Consider the following 7,140-nt stretch of genomic DNA (forward strand, 5'->3'; position numbering starts at 1 on the left):
AAACATTTTCGTGTGTAGCAAAATCTAAAATCCCATTTCTGCTTTCACAAAAGCACCAGTGTAGTAAAACCACCCGATTATAGCAAAAAACGGTTCATCCACAGAACACACAGACTTCACCGGAGATCTCATCGAAGACATAGTAGAAAAAAATATTGTAGCAAAAAATGACCTAGTTGAAAACATCGCCGGAGACAAAAAAAAAAACAAGGTGCCAATGTAGCAAACTAAACTTCGATCTCGTAGCAAAAAAAAATCGTCTATTTTAGCAAAAACATAAAATAATTATAGCAAAAACACATAACAATTATAGCAAAAGCACAATGTAGCAAAACCGTTTTCACCGAAGACATCGCCGGAGAGAATGTAGCAAACAATTTGGAAGAGGCGTTTTGGCTCATAGGAGCATTTGCACCCAATATGTAAAATAGTTTAAAAAAATAAAAAAAAATCTGACATAAAATTTGTGGTGTACATTGTGACATTTTGTGTTCATACACAAATTTTCGTGAGAAAACAACATTTTATGTGGCATGTACAAAAAACACAAAAAAAATTATATACGTAGTCGTGTTGTAGCATCAAAATTTATCTTTTTTAAAGGAGACACATGGAAAAAATATTTTTCTGGAAACTTGTGTACGAACATAAAATATCTAGATGTAAATGCAAAATTTTATTTTGATTTTTTTTACACTTTAAAATGTATTTTCACACAATAGGTTTATATGCTCCTATGAGCCAAAGTGAATTTCCCAAACAATTTGTGCCATATTGGCAAGACCTCATAACTATAGTAGCAAAATTTTTTTTGTAGCAACACATTTCTTTATTTTTGCCATGTTAAATTCCTTGCAGCACTATATACTATTTTTCCATGTGATGCGACCTCTATCTCTCACAGAAGATGGGCGTCGGGGAGCTCCCTGCCTGCTTCCTACAACGGTGTTGGGCACACGTTGGCCGACTGCGGTATCCTGTGCCGGAGATCGAGTGGGCGTCGCCTTGTGGTCCGACGGTGGCGAGGATCCAGCCCGGCGGCGACGAACTACAGGGGACCGCGCACGGACATGGGTGTCTGCGGGAAGAGAGACGGCGGGTGGTGCGGGCGCGTGGATCCCGAGGACGCGACAGAGATGCGCGTCCAGGGCTGATGGTGGAGGAGGAGTTGCCGGGGTTCACCACTGGTGCCGACAATTGAGGTCCGTCGAGCGGAGGTGGAGTATATGTGGCGCTACCATTGGGAAGATCCGCGGGTGGCAACGCGGTGAAGATGCTCATCTGGGGGTGGTGATGGTCTGATGGAGGAGGGATTTCAGGGGGCGCCGCCGGTGCCGGCAGTGGAGGCGCATGGTGAGGAGGCGGGGCATTAGAAGACGTGGCGCGGAGGTGCGATCCAGTATCCATGGCGTCGTGTGGAGTTGAGGAAAACAAACCGTGAAGAGTGAGGAAGAGATAAGGTAGTCCCACTACCATGCGTGGCACGCTAGAGGAGGAGGATGGGAGCGTTCGTTCCCCCCGGAGGAACGTGAGCTTTTTCTTTTTTTTATTTTATTTTTTGATTTCTTAAAAACTTCATATTTTGAAGAAATGTTTAAATATGAAGAAGTTCAAACGTGAAAAAGTTCAAAATTGAAAATTGTTCAATTTTAAAAAATGTTCAAACTTGAAATATGTTTATATTTTGAAAAGTTTTAAATAAATTCAAATCTGAAAATTTTAAATTAAACTCAAATCTGCAAAATTTCAAAACTTGGAAGAAGTTTTAATTTAAAAATATTCAATATTGAAAAATGTTCAAAAATTCAAAATTTAAAAATATTCAAAGTACTTAAAAGTTGAAAATTTTGAAATTTTGGGTTCTAAAAAGTTCAAGAGACGAAAAAACTAGGAGAAGACTGAACCGGAAAACAAAGCGAAATAATCCAAAAAACAGAAAGAAAAACTAAAGGAGAATCACACTACCCACAGTCCCACACTAACAGTCCTAGCCCGAAATGCCCTGCCCAATGCGTGGATTAGGCTTGGCGCAGTTTTTGTCCGGGCCAAAATCAACTCGTCACCATGGCCATAAGAGCATCTCCAACGGGGCGACACATTTTTATGTCCATTTGCGTCGTATATAGACATAAAAAGTGGTCACATATCCGCATGCGTCCGGCACGAACGCATTTTTTTGATCATAAGGGCTTGCCATGTAATTAGTGAGGAGAGAGACAGATTTATTTTGTGTGGTGAGGAGTGGTCAGCACATGATCCTACCCTGCATTAAAGGAGGAGAGTGGCATATCTTTGTTTGACGAGTGAATAAGATGATTGTTTTCCTCCCATGTCTCCTACTACCTGTTCAAAGAGATGTCGTGGAAAATGAGTACTCCCTTCACGGTTTTGTGAAAGTCAAAGTTTATAAAATTTGATTAAATAGGAAACATATTAACATCCTTAATGCAAAATATATACTATTAAATCATTATAAAGTATATACTATTATATTATGTGCACTTGCTATTATGATATTACTACTGTTTTTCATATTTTTAGTTAAACTTACTATGTCTGATTTTGATTAGTCCAGACGCGAAGTAAGTAAAAACGAGATAGGGAGTACCACAACTGAGCCGCTATAGATGTGTCGTAATCAATCCATATTTCATTGGTTTGGTTAACTATTCTGGTTCTAATTAGAAGATATAAGATCTTAGTCGTCGAGCTGTAACGTTTGGTTTCTTCCGACCTTTCCCCAAGTTGGGTTAATGACATAGTTGCAGGGAAACAAGCCTCTCGAGGGAGGTTTGTATCTCCCCATGTCCTAATGAGGCCTTGTTTGGTACTAGTGTTTCAGTGGGGATTAGTGGGGATAATACTCTAGAGTATTGGGTGAATCACTGCTGTCACCTAATCCCCACAAAACTCCAATCCCCAATCCACTAGGTAGGGGTAGAGTATTGGGGATTGAAAAAATTACACTAAAATTTGGAGAAAAAGTGGGGATAAGGGGGGATAAGTGGGGATTAAACTCTCTCATACTCTAGTACCAAACATGCATTGGGGATAAGTGGGGATTTAAAGTTTGGAGCGGATTATCCCCGCTAATCCCCACTAAAACTCTAGTACCAAACAAGGCCTGAGGAGGATAGATCAATTGGTTCGAATCCCAGTCCCGGCCCTGCTGCACCATGAGTCCATGACCATAGCCTAAATAGAATTTTTTCGGAGGGAGAAGCTGGTTATGGACTTCATGCTGGGGTTGGCTCAAGTGTGAACGCTACAGGATGTGCTGACCACGGAGGAATCAACTATATCTATTTTTGGTTGTCATTCCAAAAGAAATCAAGTGTTTAGGTGGAGCATGTTATTGGTTTAGGTGATTCATCAGAAAAGGATCCGGTGCGATCTGGATACACTATCGAAAATTGGCACTTAATGTTGGGTTCATATTGTTCTACCACTAGAAAAAAGTATGTACCACACGTAACTATACATTAACAAACCAAAGAATATTTATTGATGCAAGAAAGAATTAAACTAGCGGACGGAAAGGACGATCTGGTGCATGTATGCTGATCACTGATCAAGGCCTGGCGTGAGGTCGACTCCTGTGGCCCTCGTCTATGATTTTTATTTTTATAAACATGACAAGCAAATAATGAATAACAAACAATATATATGTAAGGATTATAAGATTTTAACATGGAAAAATATCTTCAACAAATAGAGGAAAAAACCAAAAGCAACACTTGCATATAATGCCGCGGGTTTCCAGTGAAGCAATAAACCCTACCCAACAGCTTATTAGATGTATTTATTGATTAAGATAACGAAATTGCTAAACTGGAACACGAGCCCCGTCATCTTGGTAACTTGTTCCCGTCCATGAGCGTTGGTGCCATTCTGCCGCCCCTTGATCGGTTGCGCGCTACGAGAGTGCACTTCTGGAACACTGATATGGTGTAGCCAAAGGTGAAATCCACCATTCCTTAGATACGCCACTCATTTTAGAAATGTGTGTCCAGGTTCACGCGGAGGGGGTCCTGGTATTCGTTGATGGCGCCGGGATAGATAGCGAAGCGGTCGGACATGGACTTGAGCGCCACTGCCTGGAAGTTGGAAGTTCCGGCTATGTTCTCGATGGTAAGGTCGTGTGTAGGGAGCGCAATGGGCCAGCTCCCTTGCAGGAAGTGCCTTCTCATTCCAATCCCCCTTTAATAATAGGGGAGACCTTTTTTCCACACCCTTTTGCATCAGGTTTGGGGCGGGGATCAGCTCCCCATTGAAAAGCTAAATTCAAATGAGTTTCTCATGATGTCATAATCTTATACTTTTGACACACAAAATTATGCATTTTTTGTAATAATTATGTGGTAAAATGACAATAAATTAGTATCCTATGTTAAATTTTATTGAAATACAATATTATAACATAAGTATTGTTGTTGGGGGGGGGGGGGCTTAGCCCCCACCCAAAGATTTCCTTTGATTTGGAAGCTGGCCCAAGGCTCCATTTTATATGAATTTGGATCACAACATAACAAGGATGGTAGAGTTGGTAACCTCGAACGGATGTGTAATCACGTGGAAGCCAGACCAATTAACCAGCCCGTTCACGTCTGCAATGGTACTAGAGTTGCGGTACTCGCCAAAGTACATATCGACGACGTCGTCTTGTCCGGCCACTCCAACCATCACTTGGGGTCGACCAAGCTCTGAAGATCGCACTCCATGAACACCACGTGGGCGTGCACCTTGCGCAGCCTCCCTAGGTAAGTCTCCACCAGGAAGTCGGCGTGGACGAGATCATCGCGAGCAACGACATTGCAGAACTGGAACATGAACCCTGTTGTCTTGGTAGCATGTTCCCATCCATGAGCGTTGATGGTATTCTGCTTCCCCTTGATCGGCTTGCGCGCCACGAGTGTCATGATCGACTTGCACGCCACGGGAGTGTACTTCTGGCCCGATGTAGCGTAGTCAAAGATGAAATCCACCGTACCTGAGGTACATCATTCCATGTAGAACTGTGTGTTCAAGTTCACACAGAAGGGGTCCTAGAGTAATCGTTGATGGCATGGCGGTAGATGGTAGTGGTCGAACATGGACTTGAGTGCCACATCTTGGGAGTTGGAAGTTCCGATTGCGTTCTCGATGGTAAGGTCATGGGTAGGGATGGTAACATGCCCGCTCCACACCAGGAAGTGCCTCCTCATCTCCATCCCATTTAATAACCCGAGAGACTTTTCCCCACACCTATCTCCATCAGGTTCGGGGTGGGGATCAGTTCCCCATTAAGAAGCTGAATTAAAATGATTTTCTCATAATTTCATAATATTATACTTTTGACACACAAAAATAAGAATTTTTTAAATACTTATGTGGTAAACTGACAACAAATTATTATCCTATGTTAAATATTATTGAAATATACAACACTAGATAAATATTATAACATAAGTATTATCGTTGGGTGGGGGGCTTAGCCCCCACCCTAAGGATTCCCTTTTATATGGGAGCGGGCCTAAGGCTCACAGCACTATCAACCGTTTTGTTACCACTGTCGGAGCTCTGGTTGCCGGAGATGATGGTGTGGTTATCAGCACCATGTTGGAGATATAGGTGCCTATGGCGACATACTCTTTGTAGACTCCCGCCTTGATGTGGATGACTCGCCTAGTCGGGTTGTTGCGAGGTGCTACAACGTTGACATCCATGATCCTAGCGAAGTTGCCGCTAGCGTCAACAATCATAACGACATAGATGACCATCATTAACTTGGCTAGAAAAGGTGGAATTTGCACACAAAAACTAAACTCGTGGATAGCTCAACAATTAGAATCAAAACTCAATCATATTTGAAGTTCTGGGTGGTATTTTTTGATGGTACGTTCAATGACCTACATCTCGCGTGAATGTAGAGGTTGTCTGGTTTCGGGTATCCGTAGGGGACGAGGGCCTCCCAATCACCCTGTTAAGGATAGCCATTTTTACTATTTGGTTGGAAGGATGAAATGTCGTTGACGTTAGACTATTTTGTGTTTGGTTAAAAAAATGAAAATTGGATAAAATACTGGGGTGACCTCATTGCCATGAAGTGGTGAGATTAACCAACGTACTCCCTCCGTCCCAAAATGTAAGGTGTCTAAGGATTAGTTAAAAGTTAATGTGTTTTAAGTTTAACCAAATTTATACACAAAATATGAACATTTACAATATTGAGCCAACATCAATAGATTCACCATTAAGTATAATTTCTTAATATGCACATCCGGTATTGCAAATGTAAATATTTTTTCCTAACTGTGTAGTCAAAATTTGTATATTTGACTTTTAGACAATCCTTAGACGCCTTACATTTTGGGACGAAGGGAGTATGTAATTTTAGCTCTCACAAGCAAAATATTCTATCATATAAAAATATACTAACATCATTGATAGCGGTAAAGTGGTTATGAGTAATAGAGGATAATATGCTTTTGTTAGCTAAAAAATAGAAAATGTTACCATCTACAACTATGCAAAATGGGTGCATTTTCATCACATAATTCAGCGATGAAATAGCACGATACACCACTTGTTGAGGTCTTTTATTTTCACAAAACCACCAACAACTTCGATAGTTGATTAGTCAAGTCAAATCCACGTGAGGGATAGGCTAGGAAACATGCAACTTCTCTCTGTCTCGCGTTCTCTCTCGAACTCTCTCTTCTGGTCTCCGCCTTTGTGCCACCAGACTAGACTGGCGCCGCTCTCGTCAACGATGCTCGCTGGAGTTGGCAAAGGGAAGGTGTCGGACTAGTTTTCACGTAGGTTTACCCTTTGTGGAGTTTGAGGGTAGGATGGTGATCTCTGGCAGACAGATACACCACATCTTGTGCTTGCTCTACTTTGTATCCTTCCGGTGGCAAGTGGCAACGAAGGCAGAGTGGAGAAGCACATGCATCCCTCGAAATAAGGTATGCTACAGGAATCTCAAGCAGGATTTTGTGGACCAGATCTGGCTTGGAGTGGTTCTTCTTCCTGATGCGGTGGTGCTCTCATGGGGAGAGCCAGAAGCTGCATCGGTGAAGATCACCGATGGCTCCCTAAATAAGGTCTGCGTCTTCAACTTCTTCTACTGCAAATCCATTTTTCATCTGCTTCCTCCGG

Source organism: Lolium rigidum, chromosome 3 (genome assembly GCF_022539505.1).
Source record: "Lolium rigidum isolate FL_2022 chromosome 3, APGP_CSIRO_Lrig_0.1, whole genome shotgun sequence".
In the NCBI taxonomy this organism is placed as follows: Eukaryota; Viridiplantae; Streptophyta; class Magnoliopsida; order Poales; family Poaceae; genus Lolium; species Lolium rigidum.